The 21,278-nt window shown below is 34.3% G+C and overlaps 1 long non-coding RNA gene across 2 annotated transcripts in view; it reads right to left on the reverse strand.

Annotated features, from left to right (window-relative positions):
• LOC110259433 overlaps window positions 1-21,278 on the reverse strand; it is a 628,822-nt gene that overhangs the window by 65,787 nt on the left and 541,757 nt on the right. The window contains exon 5 of one of the 2 annotated variants that reach the window (XR_002341843.1): window positions 2,765-4,206. The exons of the other annotated variant lie outside the window; for it this stretch is intronic. This is a non-coding gene — a long non-coding RNA (uncharacterized LOC110259433). Of the gene's footprint in view, window positions 1-2,764; window positions 4,207-21,278 lie in introns of those variants that run through there. 2 annotated transcript variants of the gene reach the window in all.

The following is a 21,278-nucleotide window of genomic DNA, read 5'->3' on the forward strand; positions in this document are numbered from 1 at the left end:
GTTTGAGGCATTACTTCCTTTCTGCTTTGTGGCTGTTGCTGCCCTGTCAGAGGTGACATCTGCTCCAAATTGCTGGAGCAGAAACCCTGAAGTTCAGGCTCAAGTAGTCTTCTTATGCTTTGGATGTGTTGTTTTTTTTTTTTTTTTTTTGCCTCAAAAGAATGGAGTTGTGAAGTTAGTAAGCCTTGTACATTCACAAAGTTGTGATTAATTGCCTGTGTAGGCAGCCACAGTTCTGCTCATTTGTAGCCCAAGGTCATGTCCTCTACACTCTTGTATTCCCCCATCTAGTGCAAAGCTATGGCATGGAGTGGGTGGGGCTAGAATATTTTATAGGCTGAGGTAGGAGGTCGAGCCTGAAGCCTGTAGGGATTGAAACAACTGTGCAGTCTTTAAAGGTCTGGGCTGCATTGGGAGTACTGATTAAGCTGGCACCTTATGTAAACCATATCCCAGGCCTCTGAGCTTTCTTTGTGCCCCTAAATCCTCTCTTTCTCCCATTACCTGCCTGTTCCAAATTGAGTCCCAGGCTCTGATGTGAAGCAGGCAGAGCTGGAACATTTGCTTGTTTGGATGAAGGCCTGCCTCTCATGGTGGTTCCCAATGTGCAACTGAGAAATTGCATTCAGTGGCCACCACCACTCCAACAGGACCATGCCCCACATTCCTGGATTGACTCTTCATTCCTCAACCATCTTGTAATGTGGAATGAACAGGGCTAGGATGTTCACCCTATTTGAATTGGGGAGCATGGTGAGATGGCAGCTGTCAGTAAAGAATTTCTCTGCCATGTTGGTTGGCAAGCCAGCACCCATACACTCTTTGCAAGTGGAGTGTCTAGGCTTCTCCATACCTTCTATATGTCCCAGTGGTTCTCCTTGCAGTCAAATAGGCTTGTCTCCTTCAGGTAGGATCCCAAGACTGGGACATCCAGTTTAATTCAACCTGTTTACTGCCTAGAGTGAGGTGTGCCTAGGGTGGATCTTCTCTTCCTTTCATATCCCTCCCACGGGTGGAGGTTTCAAATCTGTATCTTCTTTCCTTCTTACTTGGTGACATAGAAATCTTTTGTGCAGTTTGAATTTTATAGGAGTTCTGCCAGTTTCCATGGGGTTGTCTGTGAGAATTGTTCCACATGTAAATGTATTTTTGATGTGTTTGTCAGGGGAGGTTAGCTCCGTGTACTCTTTTTTCTGCCATATCAAAATGACTCCCAACCAGCACTTTATTACTGAGTGTACTTAGGATATAACCAGCACTTTATTCTTATTATCATCACCATCATCATTATATGGCTTACTATTGTCCCTCTAATTATTTATTAATGTAAGTCTGTTGATATCAAATACCCCATTTTACCAATTTGCCTTAAGATTGGATCTTTTTGTATTTGGCATGTGAAGGAGCCAAAGGACATGTTTTCGTATGTATATTTTCTATTATTAAGCTAAATGGGATTACAATCTTAATGACTATAACTTTTAAAAGTACAATAAAATGTGTTATATTTTTAAAAAGACAGCTTAAGTAAATACTGTAGAATATGGATGTAACTGAAATAACTTACATGGACCAAACTGTTTTATCATCACCTAAGAGACATTAGGTTGTCTGATCACTTTTTTTTAATTCAGGGCTGTACCTGTGGTATTGGACATTCCCGGGCTAGGAGTCAAATTGGAACTGAAGCTGTTGGCCTATGCCACAGCCATAGCAATGCAGGATCTGAGCTGATTCTGTGACCTATAGCACAGCTCATGACAATGCCAGATCCTTAACCCACTGAGCAAGGTCAGGAATCAAAGCTGTGTCCTCATACTAGTCAGCTTCATTACAGTTGAGCCACAATGAGAACTCCTAATTTGTTGTATTATAGTTTCCCATAGAACAAGACTGCAGTTTTCTTTCCAGTGCATATTTTTCTCATTAAAATATAATACCAGTGAGATTTTGAACCCATGTCTAGCAGTCATTCTGACCGGAATCTACCATGAGCCTCGAACAAAGCAGGGGCTCAACAACTTCAGAAATAATGAATACCTTTTATTTTGTATAATGCAAAAAGAATGGGTCAGAAAGACCTTCTGGAAGAACTCTTTAAATATGCATAGAATCCCATTTAGCTCAGTCTTCATGTTACTAAACTAAACTTGAATCTGTTTTCCTGCACACAGTAAAACTGAACTACTGACAGAAGGCTGTGGTGAAGGAAGGTACAGCATTATTGCCAGCACAAGCGAGGAGTATGGGAGGCTAATGCTCAAACTAAACTCCCTGATGGATTTCAGGGAAGGATGTTTGTTTAAAGGCTAGGTAAGAGAGAGATGCAAGATTTCATTCAGCTCATATGCAATTCTTTGGTTGATGGTGCAAGTAATAGGTTGATGTCACAGTGGTTATCATCAATCTTCAGGCTCCAGCTAGTTTGAGGGCTAAGTGCTCGTGATCATATAGTAGTTAGCTTCTTCTCTTTGGTGAGTTATATCCATAAATCAACTCAAGAATATGGGTCAGACATCTTAATCTATGGCCTTTATGGCATACCTGTTGTTAAAATTGTTTCCAATTCTTATGGGCCAACTGCTATTTTTGTTACTACATGTTCAATTATAAACCTTGAGCCAGAATTTTGTGACTCAGAAAAGTCACTCAAAAAACTCCAAAAAAAAAAAAATCTGAATTGGACATAATCTAATTTTGCAGAAATTAAAAATAAACAATAGAAATATCTCCAGTACTTGAAAATAATTATATGACTGTCAGGATTTTTTTTTCTAGAGTTTTTATTTGTATTTTAATGATAATCTACTGATACATTTTCTGACTCACTGAAGGATGATAGATTTTGTCATATTCAAAGATTCTCTCAAACTGCTTTTTGGGGGAAATAATAATATTGAAAACATTCCTGAGGAATAGGCTTTGTGGTGAGCACCTAATATATCATTTGAAGAATGATGAAGTAATTCAGTTATGAAAAATTTACTATTTTAGTTGGGTATTTTTTTTTTCATTCAGCTGGTATCCTGGGGAAATAATTTGGATACAAAGTTCAGGTTGAAGTAAAGCAAAACAATTAAATCTCAATTATGCCAGAAGCCAATAATTTAGTTTATATATCATTATCCAGGACCTTTGATTATCCTCCTCCTTCCTGTGGCCTTCCTCCTGCCTTTCTTTTTTCATTAGTGTATCTACAACATAAAAATAGGAAATATGTAATCGAAGAAAAAATATACTGTGTTATTTATCTCTTTGATGGTAAATCTAACAAAATAATTTGTAACAGAGGAGGCATAAAAAGACCTCTTCAATCTTCTTGCAAATACCTGTTTGGGAATACCATTTGGAGTTTTTCCTTGAGCTCCTTTCATTAGCTCCAGGACCTAGCCTGTCCTGCTCCCAAAGTCTGCAGATACCAGAGCTGGATGCCTCAGTCCAAGCAACTAACTGGGAAAGGACATGGCCACATCCATCAGCTGCCTTAAGGTCCCATGAGCCTACCATCGCCCCAGGACACAGCTCTGCACACTAGACACTCTAGCGCATGTTCAATATATAGACATTAACCCTGAAACCCTAAAGGCTCCATAGTCAGAGACTTTAGCACCCAGCTCAACCCACCAGTGGGCAGACACCAGCCAAAAGAAAGCAGCACTGCAGTCTGTGGTCCTGGCCCACCTACCAGGAGGCCAGACTCTTCCCTGGGAAAGTTCTTAGCCCCACTCACTAGAAGGCCAACACAAGCTTCCAGGCACTCTTGACCTCTAATCCAATGTGTAAGGAACCAGCCTCACCCACCAGTGATCTGACACCTTCTCCGAGATTCCTGGGCATTGCAACTAAACACCAGTGGTAGGAAACACAGACCCAAGTCTCTTGGATCCTGGCTTCACCAAGCAGGAGCACAATAGCAGCCCTGGGCCACCCCAGAGTTTCTAAGTCAGTCGCTTCATGACCCAATCCTGACATCCAGTGGCTGGCAGCCTCTGCACATGGCAGAACCTGGCAACCACATGAATTGGGGTCCAACAAAGGCTACCAAAATGCCCAAATAGTCAGTATGCCACAATAAAAAGATGCATAGAGCCCTTATTGGGAGGACCCCTAGAGCATTTAGCTCTGGTGATGAGAAAACAGGGCACTGCTGGGACACATCGGCGTCTTCTACAGAAGGTCTCTTCTTCAAGGTCAGGTAACAACAACCTACCAGATACATAAAAAGAGCAAGCTAGGAAAAATGAGGTGACAGAGTAATATATTCTAAACAAGATAAAACCCACCAAAGATCTAAGTAAAGTGACAAGGCAATCTACCTTACAAAGAGTTCATGGTAGTGATTGTAAAGATGATTTAAGAACTTGGGAGAAGAATGGATGCATAGTGTGAGGAGTTAGTTAGAAGTTTTTAAGAAAGAGACAGAAAATATAAAGAACAAGCAAACAGATGAAGAATACAATAATAGAAATAAAAAGTACACTAGAAAGAATCAATTGTAGGCTAAATGATACAGAGGAACAGATCAGCAAACTGGAATAAACTAATGGAAATCACTGTTGCTAAAGAGAAAAAAAATGCTTAAAAGTAATAAGAACTCTGGAACAACTTTAAACACCTTAACCTTTGCATTATAGGAATCCCAGAAGGAGAAGAAAGAGAGCAAGAGGCTGAGAATATAATTGAAGATAAAACTGCTGAAAACTTACATAACCTGGTAAAGGAAACAGTCACCCAAGTCTGGGAAGCACAGAGAATCCCAAAGAGGAGAACACCAAAACAAATTGTAATTAAAATGCAAAAACTAAAGTTAAAGAGAGACTATTTGAAGAAGAAAGGGAAAAGCAACAAGAAAACTCCTTTGTGGCTATTGGGTGATTTTTCAGTACAAAATTTACAAGCTTGAAGGAGTAGCAAATATATTTAGTTTGTTACGTTCTCATCCATATTTGAAAAAGAGGTTAAAAACTTCACAGGTAAGCAAATCTAAAATAATTCAGCACCACTAAACCAGCTTTATAAGAAATACTAAAGAACTTCTCTAAGCAAAAAAGAAAAGGGAAATGAGAAACATGAAAATAATGAAAGAAAAGAGGTCCTTGGGGAAGGCAAACATTTAGTAAAGGTAGGAAATCATCCATGCAGAAAGCTAATAGAAAGGTTAATAGTAGTAAAATCATCTATATCCACAATAAGCAGTTAAGGAGTGTAGGAAACAATTATGTTTAAATTATAATATCAAAAACAGTAATCATGAGAGGGAAGAGAGTACAAATGTAGAGTTTTAAAAATACAATTGGAATTAAGAGATCGGCAACTTAAAATAGTCATGTATACATATTGCTATGTAAAAACCTCATGGTAACCCCAAACCAAATATCTGTAATAGATACACAAAAGAAAAATGATTCCAGATATAACATTAAAGAGAGTCACCAAATCACAAGAAAATAAAAGAAGGGAACAAAAAGACCTGCTAAAACAGCTACAAAACAATTAACAAAATGGCAATAAAAACATAAATAGCAATAATTAAATATAAATAGACTAAATGCTATCGAAAAACATGGAGTAGCTGAATGCATACAAACACCACCATTAGCAATACTCATATCAGAAAAAATATATGTACTTTAAAGACTCTTACAAGAGGCAAAGAGAGCATCACATAATTATCTAGGGATCAATCCAAGAAAAAGACATAACAATTGTAAATATATATTCAACTAACATCATGGCACTTAAATATATAAATAAATGTTAACATACATAAAGGGAGAAAGACATTTACACAACAGTTAAATAGTAATATCCAGGGACTTAACACTCCATTTACATCAATGGAAGTGATGGAAGACACAAAAATCAATGAGAAAACTTGTATCTTAAATGACACATTACAATAAATGAACTATATATATATATATATATATATATATATATTTATGTAGTCATCAAAAAGAATCAGAATATTACATTCTTTTCAACTGCACATAGAATATTCTCCAAGAAATCACGTTAGGCCATTTAATTGAAATAATAATATCAAACACCTTATCACAAAGAATCAGGCTAGAAGTCAACTATAAGAAAAAACTGCATAAAACATAACATGTAGAGGCCAAATATATCAATATTGTTACTAAACAATAAATCACTGTAAAAATCAAAGAGGAAATAAACAATACTTGGAGCCAAATAAAAAAAAAAATACAACAATCCAAATCTATAGGATATAGCAAAAGCAGTTCTAAGAAGGAATTTTATTTCAATACAAGCTGACCCCAGGTAATAAGAAAAAAGTTAAATAAACCTAAACTTACATCTAAGTGAATTAATAAGAGCCAAAAACCTTAAAGTTAGCAGAAGGAAAGAAATAATAAAAATCAGAGCAGAAATAAATAAAACTGAGACCTGGTTCCTTGAAAAGATAAAAAAAAAAAAATGATAAAACTTTAGCCAAATACATCAAGAAAAAAGAGAGGCCCAAATCAATAAAATCAGAAATGAAAAAGTTACAGCTAACATCACAGAAATAAAACTGATCATAGACATTATTATGAATAACTTCTTAACAACTAAAGGGACAACCTTAAAGACAAATTCCTAGAAATGTACAATCTCCCAAGACTGAACCAGAAAGAAACAGAAAATAGGGACAGATGAATTGCCAGTACCGAAATTGAATCAGTAATCTAAAAAACTCCCAACAAACAAAAGTCCAGTACCATATGGCTTTACAGGTGAATTCTACCAAACATGCAAAGAGTTAACACCTATCCTTCTCAACATATTCCAAAAATTAAAGAGGAAGGAATACTTCTGAACTCCTTTTATAAGGTCAACATAATACAGATATATACTCTGAAAACTATTAGACCCTGGTTAAAGACATTGAAGGTGACACAAACAGATGTAAAAAAATGCCATGTTCATGGATTGAAAGAATTGTTAGTTCAAATGACCATCATACCCAAGGTAATCTATGCATTCCATTCAATCTCTTTCATAATATTGGGGCATTTTTAACATAACTAGAAAAAATAATTTTAAAATTTGCGTGGAAACACAAAAGACCCTGAATAGCCAAAATAATATTGAAAAAGAAGAACAAACTTGAGCTATCATGCTTTAGACTAAAATACAAAGCTAGATTAATAAAAACAGTGTGGTATTGACACAAAAGCATACACATACATGAGTGGAGCAGGATAGAGAGCCCAGACTTAAATCTACCCACTTACGGTCAATTAGTTTATGACAAAGGAAACTAAGAATATACAACAGAAAAAAGATATTTTCATCAATAATTGGTGTTCAGAAAATTAGCTACATGTAAAATAATGAAATTATAACATTCTTAACATCATATATAAATAAGCTCAAAATGGATTAAAAAACCTAAATTTTAGATTGGAAACCCTAAATCTCCTAGAGAAAATATAGACAAAATAGTCTTGGACACAAATTATAGCAATATTTTTTCTTTTGACTCTGTCTCCCAAAGCAAAGGAAATGAAAGCAAAAATAAACAAATGGGGGCTAATTAACTTTTAAAGCAAAGAAAACCATCCACAAAAAAAAAAAATGAAGGACAGCCTGCTGAATGGGAGAAATTTTTTTGCAAATGATATGAACAATAAGGACTTAATAATGAATATATGAATTACTGACACAAGTCAACATCAACAAATCCAATCAAGCCAGTTAAAAAATGAACAGAAGACCTGTATAGAAATTTCTCCAAAGAGGACATGAGGATGGCCGATAGGCCCATGAGAAGATGTTCAGCATCACTAGTCATCTGGGAGATGCAAATCCAAACCACAATGGGCTATCACCTTACACATGTCAGAATGGCTATCACCAAAAAGAACACAAATAACATATGTTAACAAGGATGTGGAAAAAGGGAACCCCTATAAACTGTTGGTGGGAATGTAAGTTGGTGCAGCCAATGTGGAAAATAGTATGAGGGTTTTTCAAAAAACTAAAAACGGAATTACCATATAACCCAGCAATTCTACTCCTGAGTATATATATTGAAAACAAAACAAACCCAAAATACTAATTCAAAAAGATAAACACCCCCTAGTATTTACAATTGCTAAGATATGGAAGCAGCCTGTGTGCCAACAGATGAAACAGATGAATGGACAAAGAAGACGTAGAGCATGTATGTGTGCATGTATACATATGTGTGTGTGTGTGCATGTGTATATACTCAGCTGTAATTAAAGAATGAAATTTTGCCATTTGCAACAACATGGATAGATTTCAGGGTATTTTGCTAAGCGAAATAAGTAAAACAGAGGAAGACAAATACTGCATATTACTTATACGTGAAATCTAAAAATAAAACAAATTAGGGAATATAACAAAAAAGAAACAGACTCAGATGTAGAGAACAAACTAGTGGCTACCAGTGGAGAGAAGGAAGGAGGGAGGTGCAAGATAGTAGCAGGGGATTACATGTCGCAAACTACCATGTAAAAAATAAATAAGCTACTAGGATATACAGTACCACACAGGGAATATAGCCAATATTTTATAATAACTATAACTGGGATATAACATTTAAAAATTGTGCATCATGTTGTACAGTTGAAACTTAACATAATATTTACTTCAGCAATACCTCATTTTAGAAAAAATCAGCAGAAGGGCATTCTAGATATGCACAGAGCAAATATGCAAACTATTGTAAGACGACCTCAAGGTTTTATTGTACAACACAGGAAATATATAGCCAATATTTTGATGTAACTTTAACTTGAAAGTAACCTTTAAAAATTGTATACAAACTTTTTAAAACTATGCCAAGGGGATTGATATATTTGTGAAAATACACATAAGGACATAATCTAACTCAGCAAGAGATGATGTCCTAGATCAAAATTTAAGTAAAATCTTAAAACAAAAAATTAAGTATGTGTATGTCTGATATTTTTTGTTTTGCTTTGTTTTGTTTTCTCAACACAAAACACACCACAGAAAGAAGAGATAGAGAAAATAAATAAATAAATTTGTACATCTTTTCTGTTGTCACTTACACAGGCCTTCATTTTCTGAGATGCAGATTTGTGGTATGGTTCCTGAATCTATTCCAAACTCATATCCTTATCATACCAAGATTTTTTAAACATTAAATTTCTTTTCAAGTGTTAGAGTGACTTGAAAACATCTACCTAATAGAATCAAATCCTTTATATGACTTTTAATCCTTTTCACATTCTACTGCCATCCATCTTGTACATTTTTATTTCAAATAATTCCCAGAAAATCCAACAGATGGTCAGACTAGAGTTTCTTTCCCCATCTTACAAACATGGCAGGTTACTTCCCTTTTTCACCTTGGTCTGTATATCCCATGACACATCAGATTAAGATGTTTTCCCTCCTTTTCTCTGATCATCCAAATGCTGCTTATCACTCCAGTTAAAGTTAAGTTTTCTCACTTAGATTGGTTTACTAACTATGAGACTCAGAAACTAAGATCTCTATGCAAGAAGTTTATTGAGACTTGGTCTCAAGCAACTGTTAATGACTGTATAAGGGAAGCAGTACTGGGCAAATTAAGGACATAATAACAATAGCTTTATCTGATCTCATGGGAAGCACTGACACTGGTTTGGCCTTTGAGAGATGCCTGGACTTGAGGCACGGGTGCTGACACTATGAACCCTCACTCATGACCATATACAGCCTGCAGTGGGGGCAAAAAATCTCTGAGGCAGCTCCCTTGGGTGGTGAAGGGTGATTCCAAGTGTGGGACTCAGCTGTGAGATGTCAATGGCAAACACTTTCTCCAACTGGGATAATGAACACCCTAATCCTGAGGGTGAACATCCACTCTTGTCTTTCTGCCACTTTTTTTTTCACCTCAAAAGCTTTTTAAAAGTAAAATGCCCTTATGCTTATGCTTATTTTCGTACTTATTTCATGTTTGTTATACTTGCCTCATTTACAGAATCTCAAACTGTTGACAAAACATTTTCCGTAACCTCTAGTGCCAGCCTGGACCTGGAAGAGCACTTTAAATTGTAGTATTTATATTTTCCCCTCAAATTTTCAGCTGCCATATGTGTTCATTTAAGGGAATATACTTGTCAAAAAGGAAATATATTTATCAAGATATATAGTGTTTCATTCACACCCACCATGCCCTGTACTATGTTTATATGAAATGTACTTTGTACTGAACGGAAGTATTTAATACAGGCCTTTGGATATTTATAGAAATTGCAGTTTAAAACACCAAAATAAAAATGTTTGTTTCTTACACATTAAAATCTCTTACATTTAAAAAGAAAAAAAGTAAATTTTAATTTATAAGAAAAAGAGTAATGATATTAACAGATTAATAGCAATGTCCCTTCTACAGATTTAATCTACAGATAATTATTTTTTGGTGATGAATCTTCAAAGAGTACTGTTGTTGTATACTGTCTAGATAATGCTTCAATATTCAAAATGACAATATTACTGGTATGTAAAAAGGTGTACTAAAGAGCTATAGTTAGAAAAAAGGCAGAAAGTCTTTTAAATTAGAGTAATATTTTTAAAATGTACAGAAAAATTCTTCAACTCAATAAAATTGGACATATCTTTATACCTTATTCATATAAATTGTTCAAAATTGTTGAGCTATTTTTGTTATTATCTTACCTTAAATGAAAGTACAAGCAACTGTTACCTTTGCCAGACTCAGTCAAATGAAAAGTTGAATCAATATTTTTATCTCTGTATCAGTTCTACATACAATCCACTGACAACTCAGAAGTGTGAGAACAACAAAAAAACCTATCAAAATTAGTTTTAATAGTTTAAATCATGAAGGAAAATTGAGAAAAAATATATTTATAATTATAGTTCTTTCTCATTAGTGCAAGGTAAGATACATTTTGTTTTGCATTTGAAAAGACTAGGAAGCATCTTAAGAGTTTTTTTGTTTTTTTTGTCTTTTTTGCCATTTCTTGGGCCGCTCCCGCGACATATGGAGGTTCCCAGGCTAGGGTCAAATCGGAGCTGTAGCTGCCGGCCTACGCCAGAGCCACAGCAACGCGGGATCCGAGCCGCGTCTGCAACCTACATCACAGCTCACGGCAACGCGGATCCTTAACCCACTGAGCAAGGGAAGGGATCGAACCCGCAACCTCATGATTCCAGGTCAGATTCGTTAACCACTGCGCCACAACAGGAACTCCAAGAGATTTGTTTTTTAAAAATGTTTTATTTTAACCTTTTTAAAGCTGTTCTTTTAGGAATATTTATTTTCCAGACTTGTTTTTTATGTGAAAAACTGACTCACTTTCAAATACCCTCTAAGATTTTTAGTCATTAAAAATATTCACCTATTAAATAGCCATTCAAGGCAATGTCACAAATGCCTGAGTATTTTCAATGAAGACTCAATTATATCTCTTTACTTTTCTTTCTCTTTGATATGAGAAACCATCAAAGATGAAAATCATTTCTATGACAGACAAAAGACATTTCATATTGACTTCTGGGTTTCCCAGAGAATAGAGAGGATAATGAAAAATAAAAAGGAGTGAATAAAGAATGTAATGCTTTGTAATCTTGAAATCTTTTCTTAAAGAATCTGTAACTGAAATCCACTTCTGAATGACACCGTACAACATTATATCTAATGCTTCACAAGAAAGACAGTTTTTCTTTTCATGAAATTCTATCAATTATATATTTCAAAAATATCACGGAGATGAGGCTTAGTTGGCTTAAACCATCTTAAGTCCTTGTAGGTCAGTGAGGCCATTGATTCTGTTCTTTGGATATATCATGAATATGTGATGAATTGTTTGGTTTCTGTCATATGAGGAAAATAAATTCAGACAAGACACTTTTGAAAGAGTCACTAGTTTAGTGGGGTTTTCAGTTTTGTTTTTGCAACTCATATAAGCCTGCTTAAGTTTAATCCCACTCTCATTTCTTTTTAGTAACAGTCTTAACTTGTTTCAAGTCTTATCTTCAGTTCAATAACTTAAGTAAACAATAAGCTCAAAAAAAATTGATCCCCCAAAGTAGACCTTCTTCTGCAGAGACTAAATGACAATTTACGGCATATTTCAATAGTGCATGATTTTTTCACAAATTTCATTAGCGCACCATTGATTGCTCATTTTTCAGCTCTCAAAACAATTTAACATAGTCTCTTTCATGCAGAGGATAACATATTCATATTATTTGATTTTTGATGAAACCAAATGACCCTTTAAATTTGCAATAGAGTTCTTTAATTTTGTATGAGTTTCTTTACTGCTGTTCATTTAATTTTCTATTTCCATTAACCATCTGCAAGCAGTTGACTCTATGACAATTATTCAGCTGTGCTACATCATGACTGACATATTTTATAAATGTAAAAAAAAAAAGAAAAGAAAATGGAGGAGGGTTAGAGATCACAAGAGAAAGGAGGAGAAAGCAATCGAACACGAATGTCATGGTTTGGAATCATGTATTTTCCATTCAGCTGAAACATCTGAGTGGTAATTATTGGTCCAACTGTAAATCTAGCCTAATTGCATTTTGTCTTCATTTCTGATAAGCACTTCACAATGATGATGATTACTCTTGCTAAATGCATTCATTCCATGAATGTTTTCCCACACTGATGGCCAGGGGGCCTTGCAGATGAAAAGACTGCAGACAAAATGGCTCAATTCTACTACAAATAAATCAGTATTGATTTCTTTTTCAAAGTAGGATAGGGTCTCACTATATATGCCCTTCATTTCTCTGCCTACCTATCATATAGAGGGGTTTGGTCAGTACATGTGAGAATGTACTTTAATTAACTGACATAACTGAGAGGCCAGTGCTGGGCAATTAGCACTGATTAACTTTGTCAGTTGTCTGACAAGTAAAGAACATTGCATCTTGCCTGTTTGTTTAAAGGCCTCAATTGAAAAGAACCCCCCCACTGTTTGATTTAATTTTTCTTTGTACCATGGAAAGCTTTGCCATGTTGATCTAAATAATTTTGCCTTTTTATACTTATGCTTTTTCCCTTTGTATTATTGAATACCCAGTGAGTCTTTTCAATGATGGCATGGGGACCGGCTGCTAACGTCTTTTCATAAATCTATTTCATAGTAGGACAATTAAGCTAAACATTTAGATTTCTCTGCAAATTTAAAAGCACAAGTGGAAGCAAATGGCTATGGAATTTAAATTCATTGTATGGTTTCATCATTGCAGTTCAGCTTTTCAAACTCAGTGAGTGCTCACACAAAGAAATTCTAGAAAAATTGTAGTTCTGGAGTCTTTTGGAGAAAATCTCAGTAAAGCAGCATCAGTTAATGTCTATGTGGACTGAAAATCACATTTAACTACTCATTTGGCTGATTTAGACATTTAATATAACCTCTTGAAACATTTATGAGAAATGCTCAAATCCACCTTTGACAATGAGGTAAGGAGAAAGACTATCATGAAGCTTCTGGACAGTCTCTGAAAAATGTTTATTATAACCCAGGGCTGAACACCTGCAGATGGTGGGTAACAGTGAAATATGTAAAAGATAATATAAAAAGAAATGTGAAGACTGAAGTTAAGCAAAAAAGACTTAAATTATATGAATCCATTTCTTAAAGTCTGGTATAATTATTGGAATGTTCAGAAATAAATAAATCATGCTAGAACTTTCACACATACACACACACACAAAGCATTCTCAGTGGACAGTTGTCATTTGTTCCCTACTATCTATTCTTTTCTTCCTGATGGCCCTCGCTGTTCACTTGGTATTCCATCCTTTCCCCATTCTCAGTCTAAAGGGCCTACTGCTGAGACTCTACTCTAGCAACTGTGTGGAATATGTAAACAATGTCCACACTTGAACAAGATTTCTTGGCCACATGACTCTTTAGAGTTGATCACAATCTAAGCTAGTCTGATCAATGTGACTTTCAAGATCTTTTTAGACAACCTCCAAGAATATCTTCCTTTCAGTGAAGTTTAGCAAGGAGTTTCTGTTGTATCCACATATGCTACCATTGTGTGCAGCCACAGAATGAAGTAAACACACTGAAAAAGTTAGAAATAAACTAGGAGCCAATGCCATCATTTGTGTTTATGCTTATTGAGTCAATATGCTCCCTGACTGCTTAAGCCAGTATGCACTGATTTTTCTGTCACCAAAACAGTTAATTATAAAGGCTAGATCAATTTGAGCAAGATTATAGAGAAGCATGGAAAGCAAATATACATAGGTAAGAAGATGTTCAAACTTGTCAGAGGCAAGCACAAGTTAACACCTTTCACTATTCTCTTAAAATTTGCTCATTGAGAATACACTTCCCTGACCCAGATGAAAATTCTAATAAGATCATGATTTTGCTTCTAATCACGTATTACAGTCCACAAATAATTTTGAGTCTCAGTGATTCAGAAATAAGATTGTCCAGTCCCATCGAAGAATAAAAGCTCTAAGTGTGCCTTTACCTATTTCATGATGGAAGTCTGTAAAAGGAAGAATGTGGTTCTTTATTTTTCTCCATCTTGTTTTTTCTCCTTGTTAACTCTGGCTTCAGAAGTAGATGATACGGCAATGGACCTTAGGATGCTCTTTGAGGAAATCAAGAGGAGAAACCAGTTTGTTTAGTTGCTACTGATAGATGGAATAGATGTAGACAAGATGGAGAGGTGTTTGAATTGGGAAAGAAAAGTGGTTTCAGAGTCAGAGAGATGGTTAGTATGTTTTCTCTGCTTGGTTGGCTATGACCTCAGAGTAAGTTGCTAAACTTTAGTCTTTACGTTTGGGGTTCAAACATACCATTTAGATATACTGTAAGAAACACAAGAAGATCTTTAGGAAATTTATCAGCAGGAATTATGAGCAAGAACTCAAACCTCTTTCTAGTTATACAGAGTGCAGTGATACGAAGAATAATTACTTACTTTGAAGTGTTATGATTTCCCACAATTTTAAAAAATGTAAAAAAGAGATAATACAAAATCAATGTTATAAACTTATTATCTATCTTTACTGATATACATTTTGAACATGGAGTTAACTATTTCTGAGAAAAGAAAACACCAATTACAGTCCAGCTAACAGACATAAATCCTTTGTGAGGACAATCTAGGTATCCCTGAGAGTATTTTGAAGAGTGTGTTCCAAACAGTAACTTTCTAGTTAGCCCATTTATATATACTGGCCAAATAACCTTTACAAGCTAATGTGATGAATATCATAAATAACATATATTTTGTTTTTCCTAAAAGTATTACCATGGAAAGCTTTGCCAATGGAGAAAAGACAGTCCCTTTAGTAAGTGGTGCTGGGAATTGGACTGCTACATGTAAAGAAATGAAATTAGAACACTATACACAAAAATAAACTCGAAGTAGATTAAAGACATAAATGTAAGATTGGATGATATTAAACTCTTGGAAGAAAACAAACAGAACACTCTTTGAGAGAATCACAGCAATACCATTTTGGATCCATCTCAGAGTAATGTAAGTAAAGACAAAAATAAAAAAAAAAAGTCACCTAATTAAACTTAAAAGCTTTTGAACAGCAAAGGAAACCATAAACAAGTAAAAAGATAATCCACAGAATGAGTTAAATTATTTGAAAATGATGTATCCAACAATGTATTAATCTCCAAAATACAAAAACAGAGCATGCAAATCAATACATATATAAAAAAAAACTACAATCCAATCAAAAAATGGGCAGAAGATCTAAATAGGTATCTCTAAAGAAAACATAGAGATGGCCAAAAGGCACATGAAAACATGCTCAATATCACTGATTATTAGAGAAATACAAATCAAAATTATCAAAAAATTTTCAAATAATAAATGCTGGAGAGGGTGTGGAGGTAAAAGAACTCTGTTGGTAGGAATGTAAATTGATAAAGCCACTATGAAGAACAGGATGGAGGTTCACTAAAAAACTAAAAATAGAGCTAACATAAGATCCTGCAATCCCACTCCTGGGCATATCCAGAGAAAACATAACTTGAAGATATACATGCACCTCAGTGTTCATAGCAGCACTGTTTATAATAGCGAGACATGGAAACAACCTAAACGTTCATCAAAAGAAGAATGGATAATGAAGATGTGGTACATATATACCATAGAGTACTACTCAGTCATAAAGAAGAATGAAATAATTCCATTTGCAGCAACATGGATGCAAATAGATATTATCCTACCAAGTGAAGTAAGATGAAAACAAATATCACATAACACTTACATGTGGAATCTAAAAAAAAGATACAAATGAACTTATTTCCAAAACAGAAATAGACCCAGAGATGAAGAAATTTATGGTTATCAAAGGGGAAGCAGGAGATAAATTAGGAATTTGGGATTAACACATACATACTGCTATATGTAGAAAAGATAAACAGCAAGGACCTACTGTGTGTCAGAGTATATATATAAATGTGTGTGTGTATATATATATATATATACACACACACATACATACACATATACATATGTGAATCACTTTGCTATGCACCTGAAACTAAAACATTGTAAATCAACTATATTTTAATAAAAATATGTTATAAAAATAATAGCAATTTAAGAAATTATTATGGCTATTACCATAAAATAAAGAAATATGATTATTATAAGAGAAAATATTTAGGTTGGTTCTATAGTTAGGAGGTGGAGATTTTTCTGAATATTAGAGTCTGTATTTTTTTGACCATGTAAAAAATCACCAAAAAATAAACAATATAAAACAACATATATGTATTGTCTCACATTTTTGTTGGGGCACAAATCTGAGCATAATTCCATTGGGTTCTCTGCTTGGGTCTCTCACAAAAGTGAAATAGAATTGGGAGACAAGAGGCATTCTTACTAATGCTCAGGACTGCCTTCTAAACCTATGTGGTGATTAGGAGAATTCAATTCCTTGCAGCTGTATAACTGAAGTTGCATTTTCTTACTAGCTGCTAGTTGGAGACTAATCTTAGTTCCTAAGGCACACTTCAGGTCCTTGACCTTTGGCTTCTGCATAGGCACTCTCACCTGGCTAAACAAAGTACATCGTCAAGGCCAGCCAGAGAAGCTGTCTACCCTCCACGGAGGTCCTAGTATTTCTTTTTCAGGGCTCACCTGAAGAGGTCAAACCCTCCAAAGATACTCTCAATTAAGTCAAAAGACAACTGATTAGCGGCTTGAATTACATATGAAAATTATTTTTTCATATAACAGTATATTATCACTATAATTTTTATCATTATATTCAAGGTCCCTTTCCACAGTCAAGGAGAGAGATTATAGAGCACACATACACCAGTACATGTGAACCTTGGGGACCTCTTGAATTCTGCTTACCACAGAATCTACTTGAGAAATATATCCTTAAAAGAGACCACCTAACTTTGTTTCCCCAAATATAGATTCCCAGGTAATGATTAAAAATAATTTACTGAATATAAATCATGTATATATAGATACAATCACGAACAATCATGGTTCTTTTATTAGTCTATCGTCAATGAATTTCATACTCTATAAGGAGAAATTGCACAGAGATATCTGCTTCTTGCTCCACAACTATCATTGTTGAAATTTAGTCATTGTTTATACATTTGTGCAAAGAGAAGTCTTTAATTATTCAGTCTTCATGAATTCTTTTAGGACTGGTTTTGATTCTGTCTAAAATGCTCAGAAGAGTATTGTCTGTGTCTATTTGATACTATAGTTTCCATTTCTTTAACTGTAATTATCATTTTGCTTTAATTGGTGACATCCATGCATTCTATTAATTTTCATCAATGTACGTTTGATGTGTTTTTGATGGACTAAGCTAAATTTATCATGAAGTCTGAAAAGAAACTGGAACCATGATATATCATATATTTACACATAAAGCGATGTTAGCAGCTAACATTATGTACAATATCATGTAAAGTTAACTATACAGGATAAAACAAAGCTTTAGATAAGCTGGAAACCCACATTTAAAATGCTGAATTTTCCCGGTATTGAGACTTTGATATCATCCACTTCAAAGTAATAGATTAAGGTACTGGTAGCCCTCCATCTTTTCATCCTTTGGATGTGCAAAGGGGTTAGAGGTAAGGGAAAAATAGGGAGGTACACTACTGACTTAAAGTCAGATGGATTTTTTGGGAAACATTTGTTTTCTTTCAGAATCAGTATGTAGAAAGAATTTGTTCTCTAAATTAGTTCAGGTACTATTGCAAATATAGCAGTCTAGAGGTATGTGTGTTTGTGTGCATATGCATATATGCACACATGCATACTTCTCTGTGAGGTGAATAACTTTGCAACCAACTAAATTTTAAATAGTTATAAGTATTATTTCTCAATATACTTATTTGGGGCTAATTAAATAAGTTCTATTTAACATCTTTCTCTTTGTCAATCTATTGATTTCCAATTAGGAAGTCAATAGACTTAAAATTGTCCTTAAAAATGAACTATCTATTGTGGGAAATGGTTTATTTCAAAATATAGGTGTTTATTTTATTCATACAAATCCTTTATCTTTTATTTTAACATACATCCTAGATACTTTTTAAATTGCTGCAGTTCCTAAATGCAGGCTAAGTGGTTGACCCAGACATCTAGGACTCAACAGGCTCAGTGCAGCCTCTGAGCCCCTTGCTCCAATTCTAACAGAATCACTTCGCCCTCCACACAGGGCCTTTCCTGTTGCAGTTGATGGAGTAGCTGGTGTCCCCTGAACTTTCATGTGCACCTGTGTGTACTGTACATGCAAGTGCCTATCTTACCCAGCACCTGGTATCCCTCACTAGCTTGAAGGGGTACAGACAGCTTTGCCCATGATGATGTGTTGGCAATGGCTGGGAGCAGTACTATGAAGTAATTCTGAAATAAAAACTTGAAAGCTGGGGCAGAGTTGCTTTTCAGAATTTATTTTTCAAAATATATTCTCCCTTTGGTGTTTAGAATTTAAATTGATCTTGAAATCCACTATAGATAGAGGATTTGAGATTATATATGAATATAATTAAAAAAATATTATCTGTTTTAACTTCCCTTCTGGAAAAAGCTTGATTATTTCACTTCCCATTTGTAAATATCCTTTATCTAAAATATTTCTTATGCATTTGTTCCTGGATCCACAATTCAAAAAACAAAGCTTCAGGTGCTACATATAAATGGTGAGGCTGAGTGTGGCAGTATTAATATATAAGGCAAAATGTAATGCCTGCCTACTTATGTAGAGTTGTTACTCAATGGACAAAAATCAAGAATTAAAACCCTACTATGTTCTAAATACAAGTATTAAAAATAAAAATTATTATGTTGTATTTGACACAGTCCTTCAATCTTTTCAGAATCTAATTTCTGTGAGTGGTTTGAAGGGATGATAAAAATAGGATAGTAAATGATGTCTTCCACAGGTTCGGTAAAATCTAGAAAGATGCTAATCAACTTTAATCAATATATCATCATTAAGTATTTGTAAATTTCCCTCAACTTGTGAAATATAAATGGCATATATATATATATATATATATATCCACAACTAGAACAACAGATCCCATTTTATCCAACTATTAGCTAAAGTATGATTTTATTTTTTTAACAGTAAGCTAAGGGATTTTTTTCCTAGAGTAATTTACCTTTTTTAGGTGTTAAATACTTTACATTGGTACAATTATTCTGTGACTTAGGTAAAATTTTATTTACTCTATCCATAACCACAATGATATAAAATATTAAACAGATTCTGATTCAATATAGTGTACTATGGGGCTGCACCTGAATCATGTGGAAGTTCCCAGGCTGGGGGTCCATTCAGAGCTGCAGCTGCCAGCCTGCACCACAGCCACAGCAACACCAGATCTGAGCTGTGCTGCGATCTTAACTCACTGAGCAAGGCCAGGGATTGAACCTGCAACCTCGTGGTTCCTACCAGATTTGTTTCTGCTGTGCCACAACAAGAACTCCTAAAATAAATATATTTTAAATAAAAGGAGGAAATAACCATTCTAGATTTAAAGAGATTTAATAAAAAATAGCCACTAAATGCAATGTGTGAACTTTGGATCCCAAGGGAAAGAATCTGATTATTAAAATATTTTGTAAATAATTAAGGAATATTAAACACAGCTTGTTATTAGACACATAAAATATAGTGTACTATGGATTAAGTACACACACTTCAGGAATAGTCTAGAGTTTGACTATTTCTCTGCCCCATTACTAGGTGTGATTATGAGCAACTACCTAGATGAATCTATAAACTAAGTAATTGTACACAAAGTGATAGTACAGTGCCTGTTTCAGGGTTGTCATTAAATATTAACAATAGTATCATTTTATCATTCTTATCATGATTATCATATTTCTTATCAGTATGAAATTATCATGTTTTTGTGAAGAAAACATCTTTATACAATCACTTGGATTTATATGACTTTTATAATTAAAATTTTGACGTAAAGTTTTACAAAGCTGTTTGGACCTGGAGGAACTTGTCAAAAGCTAAGTACTAAATATATAATAAAAATCAGGCTGTGAATTTTCATCAGCAATATTAAATACATAGTTTTGAGATTTCATACTCATTGAAATTGTTTTAAATTCAAATTTACTAAAGAACTTAATTTTCTTAGAGATGAAACCACTGCTATTCTTTTTTTAATTAAAAGCAACATTACAAATATGAAAAAATAAAGATTCAGGGTTCTAAAATTCTAAATTTCAAGATGTTCTTACACATAAATAATGTCAGTTAAAGGAAATCAGTGCTCTACTCTTGGAACTTAGAACTCACTTTCTTATTTAACTTAAAATGAACTCTAGCAAATTTCTAAACCATGGCTGCCATCAGGTTCTCCTTTTGTAAATTCCTCTTTCATAGGATTTGTGTTTTCCACTTCATTATATTCCAATAAAAGAGATAATTATTGTGTTTCCTTCTGTTCAAGTTGAAACCATCTAAGATGATATTATTAGGATATTGCATATTGACCTAAGAAGCATCTTGACATGTCAAGAGTAAATGCCAAACTTTTATGATGAAACTGTTTTTAAGTAACTGCAAGTTACTTCTTAGCTGCATTTTCCCAATCCCCTTAATCTCTTTTCCTAAAATTGCTATAAGGTGATATCATATTTACTATATGAGAATTTACTGTAGTTATGCTTGACTAATAATAAATTATGTGATATTCCTCATGTACACCTGAAGAATCTCATATCTTAATCACCCAATCTTTCAAATTTCTCCTTATGCAAAAGTTCAAGTCCTTTAAAGTGGGTTGAAAATCAATTAAATT

This window comes from Sus scrofa, chromosome 2, assembly GCF_000003025.6.
Source record: "Sus scrofa isolate TJ Tabasco breed Duroc chromosome 2, Sscrofa11.1, whole genome shotgun sequence".
Taxonomy (NCBI): domain Eukaryota; kingdom Metazoa; phylum Chordata; class Mammalia; order Artiodactyla; family Suidae; genus Sus; species Sus scrofa.